Source organism: Oncorhynchus kisutch, unplaced genomic scaffold (assembly GCF_002021735.2).
Source record: "Oncorhynchus kisutch isolate 150728-3 unplaced genomic scaffold, Okis_V2 scaffold847, whole genome shotgun sequence".
Lineage (NCBI taxonomy): Eukaryota > Metazoa > Chordata > Actinopteri > Salmoniformes > Salmonidae > Oncorhynchus > Oncorhynchus kisutch.
In genome coordinates, this window is record NW_022262792.1 from 13,186 (window position 1) to 34,227 (window position 21,042).

At 40.6% G+C, this 21,042-nt stretch overlaps 1 pseudogene; it reads left to right on the plus strand.

The window, feature by feature from the left end:
* The first annotated feature begins 384 nt into the window (after positions 1-384).
* LOC116362580 (zinc finger protein 271-like) lies at positions 385-20,246 on the plus strand (annotated as a pseudogene).
* The last annotated feature ends 796 nt before the right edge of the window (positions 20,247-21,042 follow it).

Genomic DNA, 21,042 nt, shown 5'->3' on the forward strand with positions numbered 1-21,042 from the left:
ATAAAGGTGAAGGAGGAGGAGACAGAATATCAGATTACCACCAGTGAGTACTGTCTTCAACAGGGACACAAACTATGCCGTTGTTGAACTAATGTGCGGTTTTAAAGTGTTATTCTACTGAAGTTCTACACTTGAATATGTTGTTCAGTACTGTAGGAATTGTTAAAGGGTCGATCTGCCATTGGTTCATATATTTTAGGGACTTTTAAATTCGATGTATTGAATTCTCCATGTGGTCTACATAAAAGTTCCCCTCATCTAGTATAACAGGCTTTTAAAATTCAATATTGAAGCATAATCTCTACTTAAAATATCAAAGGGACATATTCATGCCTCTTGTAAGACCCTATGATTTTATGAGACGGTTATAAGTTTACTACTCATTTTGATGTTCTCATTAACACAGGAGAGAGACATGACTATGGTGGATCCTCTGGGAAGAAGCATCAACAACATCCTGATGCTGACGAGGAAGAGAAGAGTCTCCAGATCAGAACACAAGATGGTACAGCTTGGTCTGGTCTAGCATGCAGCTTGGTCTGGTCTTGCTCTCTCTGGGTCTGGTCTAGCTCTCTCTGGGTCTGGGCTGGGTTTCTGTAAAGCACTTTATGACAACAGTGACATCAGCATCCATAATGATATGTGTCTGTGTCCCATCTTTATGGTTACCAGGACAACGCTAGCCCTTCCTCCCTCCTGGAGTCCCTGTGTCGTGCCTCTCCCGGTAGCGCCTTACTGCTGGGTATGAAGAGGTTGTCTGTGCTGCTGGTGGACTGCAGGAAAACAACGGGGCTGAGTGGAACTGTGAGAGGAGGAGAAGAGAAGAAAGGATCAGATTTGAAACATCAAAGTAAGTGCTGTAATTTAGTTTGAACAAATTAAATAGATCTGGTATCTGTTACCAGGACAACCAGCAGAGTTCTGTTAGTTGACATGAAGATGGACTGGTATCTGTTACCAGGACAACCAGCAGAGTTCTGTTAGTTGACAGGAAGATGGACTGGTATCTGTTATCAGGACAACCAGCAGAGTTCTGTTAGTTGACAGGAAGATAGACTGGTGTATATGGATGTTATGAATATCATAACACTGAAAAAGGATTCTGCCAATGAAAAGAGAGAAACCAATAGACCATATAAAACCTTGATGAAAGTTAGCTTTGGAGAGAAAGTTTCAAGATGATCCAATGTAAGGTGCTTTTTTTACAAAAACTATTCCTTAAAACATTATGGATGTTACAGTCAACCCCCCTATCTTTACAAGACTGTAGAACAGGCAAACTAAACTCAAGACTTTGGTAATTAATTAACTGGTACTGAAGAAAAGCTGTGATCAGGCTGCCCACTCAAACGAAAGCTTCAAACTGTAACCAGTGCTGGCGACCTGGTTCAGGTTATCTATCAACTTACCAGGGTAGTGACAAACAGTAGAGGAATGAAATCATCAACATGGTTTGATCATATCTTTACTAATGCTGCAGAAATGGGTTTTAAAGCAGTATCCAGATCCATCAGATGTAGTGATCACAATATAGGAGCCATGTCCAGGAAAACCACCGTTCCAACGGCTGGGACTAATATTGTGTATAAGAGGTCATACAATTTTATGTAGTGATTCCTATGTTATTGATGTAAATAATATTTGTTGGTCTGTGGTGTGTATTGATGAGCAACCAGACACTGCCCTTGACACATTTGAAGCTGCTTATCCCAGTTACTAATAAGCAGCACCCATTAAGAAAATGACTGTAAAAACTGTTAAATCCACGTGGATTGATGAGGAATTACAAAATGGTATGATGAAGAGGTAGGCAAAAGAGATGGCATATAGGTCTGACTGAATAACTGATTGCAAATTGAGAAATCATTTGACTAAACTGAATAAAAAGAAGAAACTACACAATGAACCAAAGATAAATGACATGAAGAATGAAACTTATTGTAACGCTCAATGAGTGAATGGGTGTGGAGTCAGGCGCAGAGAGCAGAGGATATGGGGAAAAACACGCTTTAATGTCCAACCAAACAAGGTACAAATGGTAACACCAAACATAGGCGTAAATAAACTCCATTTAAGTCTTAACTCTGGTAAAATATCTGGACAGCGAAATAAAAACAACAACACCTCTCACAAAACAGGAGACAAGCAAACAGAAGACAAGCCCACACAAACAGAAGACAAGCCCACACAAACAGAAGACAGGCCCACACAAACAGAAGACAAGCCCACACAAACAGAAGACAAGCCCACACAAACAGAAGACAGGCCCACACAAACAGAAGACAAGCCCACACAAACAGAAGACAAGCCCACACGAACAGAAGACAAGCCCACACAAACAGAAGACAAGCCCACACAAACAGAAGACAGCTCCACACGAACAGAAGACAGCTCCACACGAACAGAAGTGTGCGAAGCGAACTTACCACCCTAACAACCAAACAATGAACAGGTGAAAACAATTAGACAAAACCAAACGAAAAAGGATCGGTGGCAGCTAGTAGACCGGCGACGACGACCGCCGAGCGCCACCCGAACGGGGAGGGGAGCCACCTTCGGTAATATTCGTGACACCTATTGCAAATTGAGATATGTGACTAAACTCAATATAAAGAAGAAACTACACTATGAAACAAAGATAAATGACATGAAGAATGATAGTAAAAATCTTTGGAGCATCTTCAATGAAATTTTGCGCAAATAAATAAATAAAATCAACAATGACAAGTCACTGGTGTCTGACAACGTGGATGGAAAATTGAGGACAATAGTGGCCGATATGGCCATTCCTATTGGCCTTTTCTTTAATTGAAGCCTACTAGAAAGTGTGTGCCCTCAGGCCTAGAGGGAAGCTAAAGTCATTCCACTACCCAAGAATAGTAAAGCTCCCTTTACTGGCTTAAATAGCTGACCAATCAGACTGTTACCAACCCTTACAATTTTTGAAATTTTTTTTTTGACCTGATACAATGCTATTTTACAGTAAACAAATATAGACTTTCAGCTTATAGGGAAGTTCATTCAACTAGCACAGCACTTACAAATGACTGATTGGCTGAGAGACATTGATGATAAAAATGGCTTTACACCCCCTGCTATATTGTGGATAAAGAGTTTTTCTTTTAAAATGTAACCTTTATTTAACTAGGCAAGTCAGTTATAAACAAATTATTTTTTTCAATGATGGCCTAGGACTGCCTTGTTCAGGGGCAGAACGACAGAGTTTTTTACCTTGTCAGCTCAGGGTTTCGATCCAGCAATCTTTCGGTTACTGGCCTACCGCTCTAACCACTAGGCTACCTGCCGCCCCAGAGCTACCTGTCTAACAGAACACAGAGAGTGTTCTTTAATGGAAGCCTGTACAACAAAATCAAGTTTGAATCAGGAATTCCCCAGGGCAGCTGTTTGGCACCTACTTTTTTCAATCTTTACCAACAACATACCAATGACATTTGAGTAAAGCCAGTGAGTCTATGTATGCGTTGACTCAACACTGTACATGTCAGCTACTACATCGACTGAAATGACTGCAACACTTAACATAGAGCTGCAGTTAGTTTCAGAATGGGTGTCAAGGAATAAGTTAGTCCTAAATATTTCTGATTACCTTAAAACCTCTTGGTGTTAGGGGGCAGTATTTTCATTTTTGGAAAAAAAACGTCCCCGTTTTAAATGGGATATTTTGTCAGGAAAAGATACTAGAATATGCATATAATTGACAGCTTTGGATAGAAAACACTCTAACGTTTCCAAAACTGTAAAGATATTGTCTGTGAGTATAACAGAACTGATGTTGCAGGCGAAAGCCTGAGAAAAATCCAATCCGGAAGTGCCCCAGGTTTTGAAAACGCTGCGTTCCAATGACTCCCTATATGGCTTTGAATGTACCATCAACGAGCTTATGCTTTTTACGTATTCCCCAAGGTGTCTACAGCATTGTGACGTAGTTTTACGCATTTCTATTGAAGAATAGCCGTATTGGGGCACATTGCGTAAGTGGTCACATGGTGGCTCCGAGAGAGATTCTCGCGTAAAGTGCAGAGGTAGCCATTACTCCAATCGGTCCTTGAGAAAAAGGAATTGTCCCGACGGATATATTATCAAATAGATATTAGAAAAACACCTTGAGGATTGATTCTAAACAACGTTTGCTATGTTTTTGTCGATATTATGGAGCTAATTTGGAATATTTTTCGGTGTTGTGACCGCAATTTCCGGGCGATTTCTCAGCCAAACATGAAGAACAAACGGAGCTATTTCGCCTACAAAAATAATATTTTGGGAAAAAATGAACTTTGGCTGTCTACCTGGGAGTCTCGTGAGTGAAAACATCCGAAGTTCATCAAAGGTAAACGATTTCATTTGATTGCTTTTCTGATTTCCGTGACAAGTTTGCCTGCTGCTAGCAAGGCATAATGCTATGCTAGGCTATGATAAACTTACACAGATGCTTGTCTAGCGTTGGCTGTAAAGCATATTTTGAAAATCTGAGATGACAGGGTGATTAACAAAAGGCTAAGCTGTGTTCCAATATATTTCACTTGTGATTTTCATGAATAGGAATATTTTTTAGGAAGATTTATGTCTGTTGCGTTATGCTAATTAGTGTCAGATGATGATAACGGCCCCGTTCACGGGCTGGGTGTCACTACAGGTTAAGTTACATGGCCTACTATGCTAATTCTGTAGCGGTATTGTTAGAGAGGGCTAAAGAAATATTTTGTTGGTGCGCAAGGCAGGTATTAACCCTAGTTATTAAAGTTAGTTATTACCTATTATAACATTATTATTTTAAAATATTATTAAAACCGAAAGGATGAGAGTAGAATAGATAGAGTAGCGCTTCCAGACACATTCTAAACATGATGGAGTATTAAAGGAGGACTGTAGCAACTAATGATGAAACATTATGGAGTCTTAAAGGAGGACTGTAGCATCTCATTTTGAAACATTATGGAGTCTTAAAGGAGGACTGTAACATCTAATAATGAAACATTATGGAGTCTTAAAGGAGGACTGTAGCATCTCATAATGAAACATTATGGAGTCTTAAAGGAGGACTGTAGCATCTAATGATGAAACATTATGGAGTCTTAAAGAAGGACTGTAGTATCTAATGATGAAACATTATGGAGCCTTAAGCTTTAATTTGTGGTATTGCACTTGTGAATGCATGAAAGTTAAATATTTCTAAAAATATATATATATTTTGCACTCTGCAATTTCACCGGACTTTTTTTTCAGCTCATGAAACATCCAACACTTTACATGTTGCGTTTATATTTTAGTTTTTTGTTGTTACTATCAGTTTTAGGAACATTTACCCAAAATATGACATCAGCGATAATCAAAATGTTGAAAATCTGTGAATGTCTAAATAAGAAATTGGTCCATTTAAACAGCAATGTGTCGAACCCTTTCAACAACGGGGAGATGTTACTGATGTGCTTTTTATCTGTGACGTAAAAACAAGTTTTGGACTTCCACACAAAATGACTTCTTTAGTTATTTTATGTTTAAGGAAGTGTGTAGGTCACATTCTGTATCATACAGCTATGAAAGTTATATATTTAGAACCACCTGTTCAATTGGAATCCAGCGACGTCTGTGTCTTCAGTGTCCTAGAACTGTCTATTTTTTTGTGTTCTGACTTGTAAAACAGGATGAATAAGTAATGTAAACATAGCAGTAATTACCAGGAAGCTCTACATTTGTTTTAAAATCACACTAAGATTGTTAAAACTGGCCTCGGGTTATTGAGAGATCTGATTTAGGATTTACCCTCGTAGCAAGGTTTTTTTATCATGTGGTTTCATTTGAGTCTCTATTTAAAAATAACACTATCTTTGGCAGGAGAAAGACCAGACTCAGAGGAACCAGAGCCAGGGACGTCCAAACCAGCAAGACGACACCAGTGCTCCCAGTGTGAAAAGAGTTTTAAACAGAAAGCACAACTGAAAAAACATAAGAGAATACACACAGGGGAGAAGCCTTACCACTGTTCCCAGTGTGGAAAGGGTTTCAACCAGTCAGGGACGCTGAAACAACATGAGAGAATACACACAGGAGAGAAGCCTTACCACTGCTCCCAATGTGGAAAGTGTTTCGGCCGCTCGGGGGAGCTGAAACTACACGAGAGAATACACACAGGAGAGAAGCCTTACCACTGCTCCCATTGTGGAAAGTGTTTAGTCCATTTGGGGGACCTGAAACAACACGAGAGAATACACACAGGAGAGAAGCCTTACCACTGCTCCCAGTGTGGACAGTGTTTCAACCAGAAAGCACACCTGAAACAACATGAGAGGATACACACAGGGGAGAAGCCTTACCACTGTTCCCAGTGTGGAAAGGGTTTCAACCAGTCAGGGACGCTGAAACAACGTGAGAGAATACACACAGGAGAGAAGCCTTACCACTGCTCCCAATGTGGAAAGTGTTTCGGCCGTTCGGGGGAGCTGAAACTACACGAGAGAATACACGCAGGAGAGAAGCCTTACCACTGCTCCCATTGTGGAAAGTGTTTCGTCCGTTTGGGGGAGCTGAAACAACACGAGAGAATACACACAGGAGAGAAGCCTTACCACTGCTTCCAATGTGTAAGGTCTTTCAACCAGTTGGGGGCGCTGAAACAACATGAGAGAATACACACAGGAGAGAAGCCTTACCACTGCTCCCAATGTGGGAAGTGTTTCAACCATTCGGGGATGCTGAAACAACATGAGAGAATACACACAGGAGAGAAGCCTTACCACTGCTCCCAGTGTGGAAAGTGTTTCAACCGGAGAGGAAACCTGAAACAACATGAGAGAATACACACAGGAGAGAAGCCTTAACACTGCACCCAGGGTGCAAACCATTTGCCCATCACAGTGCTCCCTTTGTCTTTTATTGTTGACTGACAATGTGTTTACCTGTCTTTACCATATGCAATTAAATGGTACAGGGTCTACTCAAACATATATTTGTTTGTTTTTATTAGAAAACATGAAGTGAATATGGAGTCTGTCAGTTTGAATATAAAGAAGATCAGGTTCCTTCTTTTAAACTGTCCTTTTTTAAAACTCTTTGTGTTTGTTTATCTGGGTGTGTCATTCCTCCAGCACTACAGATAATCAAGTGATATTTGGATGTGATGCATTTGTTCCATTGTTGACATTTGCATTGTTGGCCCACTGATGATTTAATGAAATGAAAATGTTCAGACTCTGTAATGGAAAATGTTAATTGTTTGTGTGTCCACATAACTGAGTATGTGACTAACCTTGTGAAACTGTCCTATTATATAAGCTCCTGTTCTTGGGAGTAACATCCTGTGTTGCAAACCAATTTGCACCTGTGTCCTTGTATGAATAAAGTCCCGCCCAGGAAAGGGAAACTATAAAGATATTTGCTCATCACCCAATGCTTCAGGAATTCAGACTGTCTACACTGTGCTGTGTAACTCTGTTATTCTCTCTGAGCTCAGAAATAAAGAATCTTGGTTTGACTTGGACTCCAGCAGATCCTTATTTTATAATATCCACCACAACTCTCCCAAGGATTGCTGTTTATCATTGTCTCAAAGAAGAGTTCCTTGTTCCACTTTCCTGGGGGAATTTACAGGCCTCCCACTGATTGAATAAACATTGTATCCACAGGTAACATTTTGTGTTTCACCCAACTTGCAACCTAAATCCAATGACAGGTGACATTTTGTGTAGATTTCATGTTAAATTCACGTTCAGGCATATCCTGTTTCCATCAGCCCGGTCATTACTTTTGAAATGGTTGGATCAATATCCACCTTCTTGATGTGGATGAAGCCTGATTTGGAATGTCTGAGTAGTTCTATATGATGTCATAATACACCCCTCTGATAATCAAGTGATATTTGGAATGTCTGACTAGTTCTATCTGATGTCATAATACACCCCTTTGATAGTGATACATTTGCTCCATTGTTTCCATGTCAGTTGGTTTCCCACTCTGATGATTTATATCTGACAGAGGGGCTTTAAATGAATAGTATGGTGACATCTTAGTGGGGCTTGAAGTAAATAAGATTATTAATCATAAACTCTGACAGCAACAATACACTGCAGCTTTGACATCAAGAAGAGAATGGGCTGATGGGTGGTGGTGCTACTCTATAGGTAAGGCTGTTCAATATGAATGTTCAATACACACAATAGGTTGATCAGTAGCCAGTTAGCTAGCTGTACAGTCCTATATGAATGTTCAATACACACAATACTTTGACTGGGGAGGTGATGTACCACAGTCAAAGTCCTGCAATAAGAGCTAAGAGACGAATATTTGTGTAAACTATACATTGTTGTGTTCTGTAGTTGTCACTGAGTTGGCTGATATCCGATTTCCTGGGGTCACTCCACAGTTTAGGCTGAACAGTGCCTATACAAAGTCTACACTTTGCTCTTTTCATATTTCTTTTGATCCTGACAAACTCCCCAGTCACTGCCGGTAACAAGCATACCCATAACATGATGCTGCCACCACAATAGTTAATGTGTGGTCTATCTCCAGGGCATCAGACTGTTAAACAGTCACCTCTAGCCGGCCTCCGCCCAGTACCCTGCCCTGAACTTAGTCACTGTTACTAGCCGTCTACCACCCAGTACTCCACCCTGTATTCTAGTCAAGGCTCATCCTATATAACTACTGCTGTACACACCTTTTATATTCATATACGGTCCATAATGTCTAGACACACCATCATATACATTGTAAACTAACTGTATATATTTATATTCCAGACTCTGACATTCCTCGTTCTACCATTTCTATACCATTTCTATATTTCTAAATCCTTAAAATGAATTGTAGGTCAGTAGGTCACACAAATGACTATTTCTAAACAAAGATAATAGACAAGTAGAATGGGAGAGGTTTCTTATACTATCTATACTTACTCAGTGAAGAGACTCCAGGGATGGTGATGAAGGCTGTAGGAATGAAGATCAGACAGTGAAGAGACTCCAGGGATGGTGATGAAGGCTGTAGGAATGAAGATCAGACAGTGAAGAGACTCCAGGGATGGTGATGAAGGCTGTAGGAATGAAGATCAGACGGTGAAGAGACTCCAGGGATGGTGATGAAGGCTGTAGGAATGAAGATCAGACAGTGAAGAGACTCCAGGGATGGTGATGAAGGCTGTGGGAATGAAGATCAGACAGTGAAGAGACTCCAGGGACGGAGATGAAGGCTGTAGGAATGAAGATCAGACAGTGAAGAGACTCCAGGGATGGTGATGAAGGCTGTAGGAATGAAGATCAGACAGTGAAGAGACTCCAGGGATGTAGATGAAGGTGAAAACCTTGTGAAGACTTACAGAAAACATTTGACCTCTGTCATTGACAACACAGGGTATATAACAAAGTATTGAGATAAACAATGTGATTTTCTGGATTTTTTTGCTCATTTTGTCTGTCATAGTTGAAGTGTGCCTATGATGAAAATTACAGGCCTCTCTCATCTTTTTAAGTGGGAGAACTTGCACAATTGGTGGCCGACTAAATACTTTTTTGCCCCACTGTATGTTAATCTCTAGGAGACAGAACAAGTCTCCTTCCTGAGAGGTATGACGGCTGTGTGGTCCCATGGTGTTTATACTTGCACACTATTGTATGTAAAGATAAACATGGTACCTTCAGGCATTTGGAAATTTCTCAGAAGGATGAACCAGAACTGTGGAGGTCTACAATTCTTTTTCCGAGGTCTTGGCTGATTTCCACATGATGTCAAGCAAAGAGGTGCTGAGTTTGAAGGTAGGCCTTGAAATACATCCACAGGTACACCTCCAATTGACTCAAATTATGTCAATTAGCCTATCAGAAGCTTCGAAAAATATGTCATTATTTTCTGGCATTTTCCAAGCTGTTTAAAGGCAAAGTCAACATAGTGTATGTAAAATTCTGACCCACTGGAATTGTGATACAGTGAATTATAAATGAAATAATCTGTCTGTAAACAATTGTTGGAAAAATGACTCATGTCATGCACAAAGTAGATGTCCTAACCGACTTGCCAAAACTATAGTTTGTTAACAAGACATTTGTGGAGTGGTTGAAAACCGAGTTTTAATGACTCCAACCTAAGTGTATGTAAACATCCCTGTATATAGTCTCCACATTGACTCTGTACAGGTACCTCCTGTATGTAGCCTCCACATTGACTATGTACTGGTACCCCCTGTATATAGTCTCCACATTGACTCTGTACTGGTACTTCCTGTATATAGCCTCCACATTGACTCTGTACTGGTACTTCCTGTATATAGCCTCCACATTGACTCTGTACTGGTACCTCCTGTATGTAGCCTCCACATTGACTATGTACTGGTACCCCCTGTATATAGTCTCCACATTGACTCTGTACTGGTACTTCCTGTATATAGCCTCCACATTGACTCTGTACTGGTACTTCCTGTATATAGCCTCCACATTGACTCTGTACTGGTACCCCCTGTATATAGCCTCCACATTGACTCTGTACTGGTACCTCCTGTATATATCCTCCACTATGACTCTCTGCCGGTACCTCCTGTATATAGCCTCCACATTGACTCTGTACTGGTACCTCCTGTATATAGCCTCCACTATGACTCTCTGCCGGTACCTCCTGTATATAGCCTCCACATTGACTCTGTACTGGTACCTCCTGTATATAGCCTCCACTATGACTCTCTGCCGGTACCTCCTGTATATAGCCTCCACATTGACTCTGTACTGGTACCTCCTGTATACAGCCTCCACATTGACTCTGTACTGGTACCTCCTGTATATAGCCTCCACATTGACTCTGTACCGGTACCTCCTGTATATAGCCTCCACATTGACTCTGTACTGGTACTCCCTGTATATAGTCTCCACATTGACTCTGTACCGGTACCTCCTGTATATAGCCTCCACATTGACTCTGTACTGGTACCTCCTGTATTTTGCCTCGTTATTGTTTTTTATTGTTACTTTTTTAAACGTTTTATTTTGGGAATATTTTCTTGACCCTTATTTTTCTTATCTACGTTGTTGGTTAAGGGCTTGTCAGTAAGCATTTCACGTTAAGATCTACACCTGTTGTATTCAGCACATGTGACAAATGATATTTGATTGTAACTAAATATGAAGTATGTCAGTTTCAATGTTACGGTCTTTGATTCAATTATATTTTTGAAACTCAGGCTGTGTGTGTTTATCTGCGTCATTCCTTGATCATTCCTTGTGGTCCTGTAGCTCAGTTGGTGGAGTATAGTGCTTGTTAAACCAGGGTAGTGGGTTTGATTCCTGGGACCACCCATATGTAAAGTGTTTGCACACATGACTGCAAATCCCTTTGGATAAAGGTGTCTGCTAAATGGCAGATATATCCACTGATTTTACCAAACATTTGGAACAACTTCCTAATATGGAGTTGGACCCTCCCCTTTTCCCCTCAGAACAGCCTCAATTCGTCGGGGCATGGACTCTACAAGGTGTCCAAAGAATTCCACAGGGATGCTTGCCCATGTTGACTCCAATGCTTCCCACAATTGTGTCAAGTTGGTTGGGTGTCCTTTGGGTGCAGTGGGGTCTCCTCAGAGGAGGAAGGGGAGAACCATCATCCTAAGTTATTTTCAGAAAAATAAAAATGGTAAAATATTTAAAAGTGGTCCTTTTAGATAAAACTAGCCTAAATATAATCACGTCACCAAATAATTTTTTTAAACATACTATTTTGCATCCTCTTCTCTTCCTGAATTTGTCCAGTAATATCTCTATTTCAGCTAGAAGCAGGCAAGAGTGTGCAAGGCGATATTGAATGTGTCACTGTCTGTCACCGCAAAATTTTCTCTCGACTTGTGTGAACCTACATTCTAAACTTTCATTCATAGGCTAGGTTGCTACCTCATGATGGGTATAGGGACAATTAGAGTATCATGTCGTAGCCTAAACCTATTGCTGTTACATTGAACAGGGTGAGGGACATATGAATGACAGTCGTCCAATATGCTGTAATAGAATTAAGGCCATGCTCATGAAAAAACAAATCGTCCTGCCTCATCTTAAACGGCACTGACCACCACTGTTTGGGTGGTGGACCACTCTTGGTACACATGGGAAACTGTTGAGCTGAACAACCCAGCAGCGTTGCAGTTCTTGACACAAACCGGTGCGCCTGGCACCTACTACCATACCCCGTGCAAAGTAACTTAAATATTTTGTCTTCCCCATTAACTCTCTAAATGGCACACATGCACAATCCATGTCTCATGTCTCAAGGCTTAAAAATCCTTATTTAACCTGTCTCCCCCCTTCATCTACACAGATTCATCTACACAGATCATAGCTTTAGCCTGGATTCACCTAGTCTTTCTAAGTCATGGAAGGAGCAGCTGTTCTTAATGTTTTGTCTACCCAGTGTATAGCACTACAGATGATCAAATGCTATTTGCATGTGATGCATTTGTTCTGTTGTTTACAGGATGATTTGTATCTTATAGAGCGTGGCTATAAGGTAATAGTATGGTCACATGTAGATAAAAACGAATGTGAAAAATTAACAGAGAAAATGTATATCAACACACTACCTATTCATATAAGTATTTATTAATCATCTACATATTCATATTGAGCTTCTACGTCTGTGTACAGGAACGTATTATTTGGAAGAGAAAATATATCAGCTTATTGTTAAATAATTATGACGTTCTTTCCAATACAAAAAGTGTAGTAACTATTGTTTCCAAACTGCGTTACCCACTCCAGTCAGCAGATGGCGATGAGCGTCTTTCAGGTGACTCTTCTTGCGTGACGTATAATGGACTGGACGGACGCTTCTTCAGGAACAACAAGGCGCCAACTCTTTCAACCACGTCGGTAGCTTGCTAGCCAACAAAAAACTGAAAGTTTCACGTTTTAGACCATGTTAATGTACATTAGCTAATCTCAGTGTTTTAAACAAGTTTCGGTTGACGTATCAACTGGTTAAATTTGCAAACGTGTTAAAGATTGATACTGAGCCTAGCACGAGGCTAGTCGCTAATGCTAGCTAGCTAGCTAACATCCCTGACCATGAGTTCGTTAAAGTACTCATCCCCTGCTATAGAAGAGGAGGTCTGCTGTTTGCAGAAAGAAGCTCTGGCGCTGAACATTGAAGAAGAGGATGAGGTTACAGTGAAAGAAGAGAAAGAAGCTTTTAGAATGAAAAAGGAGGAAGAGGAGACTGTTATAGTGAAGGAAGAAGATGCTGTTATAGTGAAAGAACATTTCAGAATGAAAAAGGAGGAAGAGGAGACTGTTATAGTGAAGGAAGAGGATGCTGTTATAGTGAAAGAACATTTCAGAATGAAAAAGGAGGAAGAGGAGACTGTTATAGTGAAGGAAGAAGATGCTGTTATAGTGATAGAAGAGAAAGAACCGTTTAGAGAAGAAGATGATGCTATCTCAATAAAGGTGAAGGAGGAAGACGTTTTTGGAGTGATAGAGGAGGAGACAGAATATCAGATTAACACCAGTGAGTACTGTCTTCAACAGGGACACAAACTATGCAGTTGTTGAACTAATGTGTGGTTTTAAAGTGGCATTCTACTGAAGTTCTACACTTGAATATGTTGTTCAGTTCTATATAAATTGTTAAAAGGTCAATCTGCCATTGGTTCATATATTTGAGGGACTTTTCAATTCAATGTATTGAATTCTCCATGTGGTCTACATTAAAGTTCCCCTCATCTAGTATAACAGGCTTTAAAAATTCAATATTGAAGCATAATCTCTACTTAAAATATCAAAGGGACATATTCATGCCTCTTGTAAGACCCTATGATTTTATTAGACGGTTATAAGTTTACTACTCATTTTGATGTTCTCATTAACACAGGAGAGAGACATGACTATGGTGGATCCTCTGGGGAGCTTCAACAACATCCTGATGCTGATGAGGCAGAGAAGAGTCTCTCCAGATCAGAACACCAGATGGTACAGCTTGGTCTGGACTAGCAAACAGCTTTCTCTTGCTTGGGGGCTGGGTTTCTGTAAAGCACTTTATGACAACAGTGACATCAGCATCCATAATGATGTGCGTCTGTGTCCCCTCTTTATGGTTACCAGGACAACACTAGCCCTTCCTCCCTCCCGGAGTCCCTGTATCGTGCCTCTCCTGGTAGCACCTTACTGCTGGGTATGAAGAGGTTGTCTGTGCTGCTGGTGGACTGCAGGAAAACAACGGGGCTGAGTGGAACTGTGAGAGGAGGAGAAGAGAAGAAAGGATCAGATTTGACACATCAAAGTAAGTGCTGTAGTTTAGTTGGAACAAATACAATAGATCTGCCCACTGGTATCTGTTACCAGGACAACCAGCAGAGTTGTGTTAGTTGACAGGAAGATAGACTGGTATCTGTTACCAGGACAACCAGCAGAGTTCTGTTAGTTGACGGGAAGATAGACTGGTGGAAATGGATGTTATGAATATCATAACACTGAAAAGGATTCTGCCAATGAAAAGAGAGAAACCAATTGACCATATAAAACCTTGATGAAAGTTAGCTTTAGAGAGAAAGTTTCAATGATCCAATGTAAGGTGCTTGTTTTACAAAAACTTTTCCTTAAAACATTATGGATGTTACATTGCCTGTCCCAGTCAACACCCCTATCTTTACAAGACTGTAGAACAGGCAAACTAAACTCAAGACTTTGGTAATTAATTAACTTCTACTGGAGGAAAGCTGTGATCAGGCTGCCTACTCAAGCAAAAGCTTCAAACTGTAACCAGTGCCGGCAACCTTGTTCAGGTTATCAATCAACCTACCAGGGTAGTTACAAACAGTAGAGGAATGAAATCATCAACATGGTTTGATCATATCTTTACTAATGCTGCAGAAATGGGTTTTAAAGCAGTATCCAGATCCATCAGATGTAGTGATCACAATATAGGAGCCATGTCTAGGAAAACCACCGTTCCAAAGGCTGGGACTAATATTGTGTATAAGAGGTCATACATTTTTTTGTAGTGATTCCTATGTTATTGATGTAAATAATATTTGTTGGTCTGTGGTGTGTAATGATGAGCAACCAGAAATTGCCCTTGTAAAAACTGTTAAATCCACGTGAATTGATGAGTAATTAAAAAATGGTATGATAAAGAGGGAGGGAAAAGAGATGGCAAATAGGTCTGGCTGAATAACTGATTGGCAAACCTATTGCAGATTGAGGAATCATTTGACTAAACTGAATAAAAAGAAGAAAGTACACAATGAAACAAAGATAAATTACATGAAGAATGACAGTAAAAAAAATTGGAGCATCTTCAATGAAATTTTGCGCAAATAAAATCAACAATGACAAGTCACTGGTGTCTGACAACGTGGATGGAAAATTGAGGATAATAGCGGCCGATATTGCCATTCCTATTTGCCTTGTCTTTAATTTAAGCCTACTAGAAAGTGTGTGCCCTCAGGCCTGGAGGGAAGCTAAAGTCATTCCACTACCCAAGAATAGTAAAGCTCCCTTTACTGGCTTAAATAGCTGACCAATGAGACTGTTACCAACCCTTACAATTTTTGGGAAAAAAATATTTGACCAGATACAATGCTATTTTACAGTAAACAAATATAGACTTTTAGCTTATAGGGAAGTTCATACAGCAAGCACATCACTTACAAATGACTGATTGGCTGAGAGAGATTCATGATAAAAATATTGTTGGGGCTGTTTTGTTAGACTTCAGTGCAGCTTTTGGCATTATCGATCATAGCCTGCTGCTGACAAAACGTAAGGCTTTACACCCCCTGCTATATTGTGGATAAAGAGTTTTTCTTTTAAAATGTAACCTTTATTTAACTAGTCGTGACCGCAATTTCTGGGCGATTTCTCAGCCAAACGTGAAGAACAAACAGAGCTATTTCGCCTACAAAAATAATCTTTTGGGAAAAAATGAACTTTGGCTGTCTACCTGGGAGTCTCGTGAGTGAAAACATTTGAAGTTCATCAAAGGTAAACGATTTAATTTGATTGCTTTTCTGATTTCCGTGACAAGTTTGCCTGCTGCTAGCAAGGCATAATGCTAGGCTATGATACACTTACACAGATGCTTGTCTAGCATTGGCTGTAAAGCATATTTTGAAAATCTGAGATGACAGGGTGATTAACAAAATGCTAAGCTGTGTTCCAATATATTTCACTTGTGATTTTCATGAATAGGAAGATTTTCTAGGAAGATTTATGTCCGTTGCGTTATGCTAATTAGTGTCAGATGATGATAACGGTCACGTTCACAGGCTGGGTGTCACTACAGGTTAAGTTACATGGCCTGCTATGCTAATTCTGTAGCGGTATTGTTAGAGGGGGCTAAAGAAATATTTTGTTGGTGCGCCAGGCAGGTATTAACCCTAGTTATTAAAGTTAGTTATTACCTATTATAACATTATTATTATTAAATATTATTAAAACCGAAAGGATGAGAGTAGAATAGATAGAGTAGCGCTTCCAGACACATTCTAAACATGATGGAGTATTAAAGGAGGACTGTAGCACCTAATGATGAAACATTATGGAGTCTTAAAGGAGGACTGTAGCATCTAATGATGAACCATTATGGAGTCTTAAAGGAGGACTGTAGCATCTAATGATGAAACATTATGGAGTCTTAAAGGAGGACTGTAGCATCTAATGATGAAACATTATGGAGTCTTAAGCTTTAATTTGTGGTATTGCACTTGTGAATGCATGAAAGTTATATATTTCTAATAAATAAATAAAAATTTGCACTCTGCAATTTCACCGGACATTGTCGAAATGTTCCGCTAGCGGAATCCCTAGCCATAACAGGTGTTAGTGTGTTTGAACCAATCAGTTGTGTTGTGACAAGGTAGGGGTGGTATACAGAAGATAGCCCTATTGGGTAAAAGACGAAGTCCATATTATGTCAAGAACAGCTCAAATAAGCAAAGAGAACAACAGTCCATCATTACTTTAAGGACCACCACAATAATGGAAGATCCAGAGTTACTTCTGATGCATAAGTTCATTAGAGTTACCAGCCTTAGAAATTGCAGCCCAAATAAATGCTTCACAAAGTTTAAGTAACAGACACATCTCAACATCATCGGTTCAGAGGAGACTGCGTGAATCAGGCCTTCATGGTCCAATTGCTGCAAGGAAACCACTACTAAAGGACACCAATAAGAAGAAGTGACTTGCTTGGGCCAAGAAACACGAGCAATGGACATTAGACCGGTGGATATCTGTCCTTGGGTCTGATCAGTCCAAATTTGAGATTTTTGGATCCGAGCGTCATGTCTTTGTGAGACGAGGAGTAGATGAACGGATTATCTCCGCATGTGTGGTTCCCACCGTGAAGCATGGAGGAGGAGATGTGATGGGGTGCTTTGCTGTTGACAATGTCATTGATTTATTTATTCAAGTCACACTTAACCAGCATGGCTTCCACAGCATTCTACAGCTATATGCCATCCCATCTGGTTTGGGCTTAGTCCCACTGTCATTTGTTTTTCAACAGGACAATGACCCAACACACCTCCAGGCTGTGTAAGAGCTGTTTGACCAAGAAGGAGAGTGATGGAGTGCTGCATCAGATGACCTGGCCTACACAATATGATATGCCACACCTGTCAGGTGGATGGATGATCTGGCAAAGAATAAATGTTGACTAACAGTGATGCTCATGAAACATCCAACACTTTACATGTTGCGTTTATATTTTTGTTTTTTGTTGTTACTATCAGTTTTAGGAACATTTACCCAAAATATGACATCAGCGATAATCAAAATGTTGAAAATCTGTGAATGTCTAAATAAGAAATTGGTCCATTTAAACAGCAATGTGTCGAACCCTTTCAACAACGGGGAGATGTTACTGATGTGCTTTGTATCTGCGACGTAAAAACAAGTTTTGGACTTCCACACAAAATTACTTCTTTAGTTATTTTATGTTTAAGGAAGTGTGTAGGTCACATTATGTATCATACAGCTATGAATGTTATATATTTAGAACCACCTGTTCAATTGGAATCCAGCGACGTCTGTGTCTTCAGTGTCCTAGAACTGTCCAGGTTTTTGTGTTCTGACTTGTAAAACAGGATGAATAAGTAATGTAAACATAGCAGTAATTACCAGGAAGCTCTACATTTGTTTTAAAATCACACTAAGATTGTTAAAACTGGCCTCAGGTTATTGAGAGATCTGATTTAGGATTTACCCTCGTAGCAAGGTTGTTTTATCATGTGGTTTCATTCGGGTCTCTATTTAAAAATAACACTGTCTTCGGCAGGAGAAAGACCAGACTCAGAGGAACCAGAGCCAGGGACGTCCAAACCAGCAAGACGACACCAGTGCTCCCAGTGTGAAAAGAGTTTTAAACAGAAAGCACACCTGAAAACACATAAGAGAATACACACAGGGGAGAAGCCTTACCACTGCTCCCAGTGTGGACAGTGTTTCAACCGGAAAGCACACCTGAAACAACATGAGAGGATACACACAGGGGAGAAGCATTACCACTGTTCCCAGTGTGGAAAGAGTTTCAACCAGTCGGGGGAGCTGAAACTACATGAGAGAATACACACAGGAGAGAAGCCTTACCACTGCTCCCAATGTGGAAAGTGTTTCAGCCAGAGAGTAAACCTGAAACGACACGAGAGAATACACACAGGTGAGAAGCCTTACCACTGCTCCCAGTGTGGAAAGTGTTTCAACCGGAAAGCACACCTGAAACAACATGAGAGGATACACACAGGGGAGAAGCATTACCACTGTTCCCAGTGTGGAAAGAGTTTCAACCAGTCGGGGGAGCTGAAACTACATGAGAGAATACACACAGGAGAGAAGCCTTACCACTGCTCCCAATGTGGAAAGTGTTTCAGCCAGAGAGTAAACCTGAAACGACACGAGAGAATACACACAGGTGAGAAGCCTTACCACTGCTCCCAGTGTGGAAAGTGTTTCAACCAGAGAGTAAACCTGAAAGAACACGAGAGAATACACACAGGAGAGAAGCCTTACCACTGCTCCCAGTGTGGAAAGAGTTTCAGCCTGAGAGTTTACCTGAAACAACACGAGAGAATACACACGGGAGAGAAGCCTTACCACTGCTCCCAGTGTGGAAAGAGTTTCAGCCTGAGAGTTTACCTGAATCAACACGAGAGAATCCACACAGGAGAGAAGCCTTACCACTGCTCCCAATGTGGAAAGTGTTTTAACCAGAGAGGACACCTGAAACAACATGAGAGAATACACACTGGAGAGACGCCTTACCACTGCTCCCAATGTGGGAAGTGTTTCAACCATTCGGGGATGCTGAAAGAACATGAGAGAATACACACAGGAGAGAAGCCTTTCCACTGCTCCCAGTGTGGAAAGTGTTTCAACCGGAGAGGACACCTGAAACAACATGAGAGAATACACACAGGAGAGAAGCCTTAACACTGCTCCCAGGGTGCAAACCATTTGCCCATTTAGGAAGCCTGAAATAACACATTAGACTACACACAGAGGAGAAGGCTTAGAAAAGCTCAGACTGTGGGAAAACATATTACTCATAACAGTGATTTAAACGTCATTAGAGAATCCACACAGGAGAGAGAAATTACTTCTCTTAGCGTGTATGTTGATATTTCACATCACATTGACTTAAAATTCATCAGAGAACATACACAGTGCTCCCGTTGTCTTATATTGTTGACTGACAATGTGTTTACCTGTCTTTACCAGATGAAATTAAATGGTACAGGGTATACTCAAACATATATTTGTTTGTTTTTATTAGAAAACATGAAGTGAATATGGAGTCTGTCAGTTTGAATATAAAGAAGATCAGGTTCCTTCTTTTAAACTCTTTGTGTGTTTATCTGGGTGTGTCATTCCTCCAGCACTACAGATAATCAAGTGATATTTGGATGTGATGCATTAGTTCCATTGTTGACATTTGCATTGTTGGCCCACTGATGATTTAATGAAATGAAAATGTTAAGACTCTGTAATGGAAAATGTTAATTGTTTGTGTGTCCACATAACTGAGTTTGTGACTAACTTTGTGAAACTGTCCTGTTATAAGCTCCTGTTGTTGGGAGTATCATCCTGTGTTGCAAACCAATTTGCACCTGTGTCCTTGTATGAATAAAGTCCCGCCCAGGAACAGGAAACTATAAAGATATGTGCTAATCACTCAATGCTTCAGGAATTCAGACTGTCTACACTGTGCTGTGTAACTCTGTTTGTTATTCTCTCTGAGCTCAGAAATAAAGAATCTTGGTTTGACTTGGACTCCAGCAGATCCTTATTTTATAATATCCACCACAACTCTCCCAAGGATTGCTGTTTATCATTGTCTAAATGAAGAGTTCCTCTTTCGACTTTCCTTGGGGCATTTACAACGCTCGCACTGGTTGAATAAACATTGTTATATACACCCCTCTGATAGTGATACATTTGTTACTTACAGGGCACCACTGCCCCTGACCAGCTGAATGCAGGTGGGCTCTCCTGTCAACATGGGGCTCCTGCTGCAGGTAGCCTAGCGGTTAACAGTGTTGGGCCAGTAACTGAAAGATCCCTTGTTTGAATCCCAGAGAGGACTAGGTGGAAAATCTGTCAATGTGCCCTTGAGGGCTGCAACAGGAGCCTCATGTTGACAGGAGAGCCCACCTGCACTCAGCTGGCCAGGTGTCTTAACAGGAACAAGCTTGGCACACCTGTATTTTTTCCCATTCTTCTCTGCAGATCCTCTCAACCTCTGTCAGGTTGGATGTGGAGCGTCGCTGCACAGCTATTTTCAGGTCTCTCCAGAGATGTTCGATCGGGTTCAAGTCCAGGCTCTGGCTGGGCCACACAAGGACATTCAGAGACTTGTCCCGAAGCCACTTCTGCGTTGTCCTTTGTCTGTGTGCTTAGGGTTGTTGTTCTGTTGGAAGGTGAACCTTTGCCCCAGTCTGAGGTCCTGAGTGCTCTGGAGCAGGTTTTCATCAATTATCTCTCTGTACTTTATTTTATTTATTTATTATTGAACCTTTATTTAACTTGGCAAGTCAGTTAAGAACAAATTCTTATTTACAAC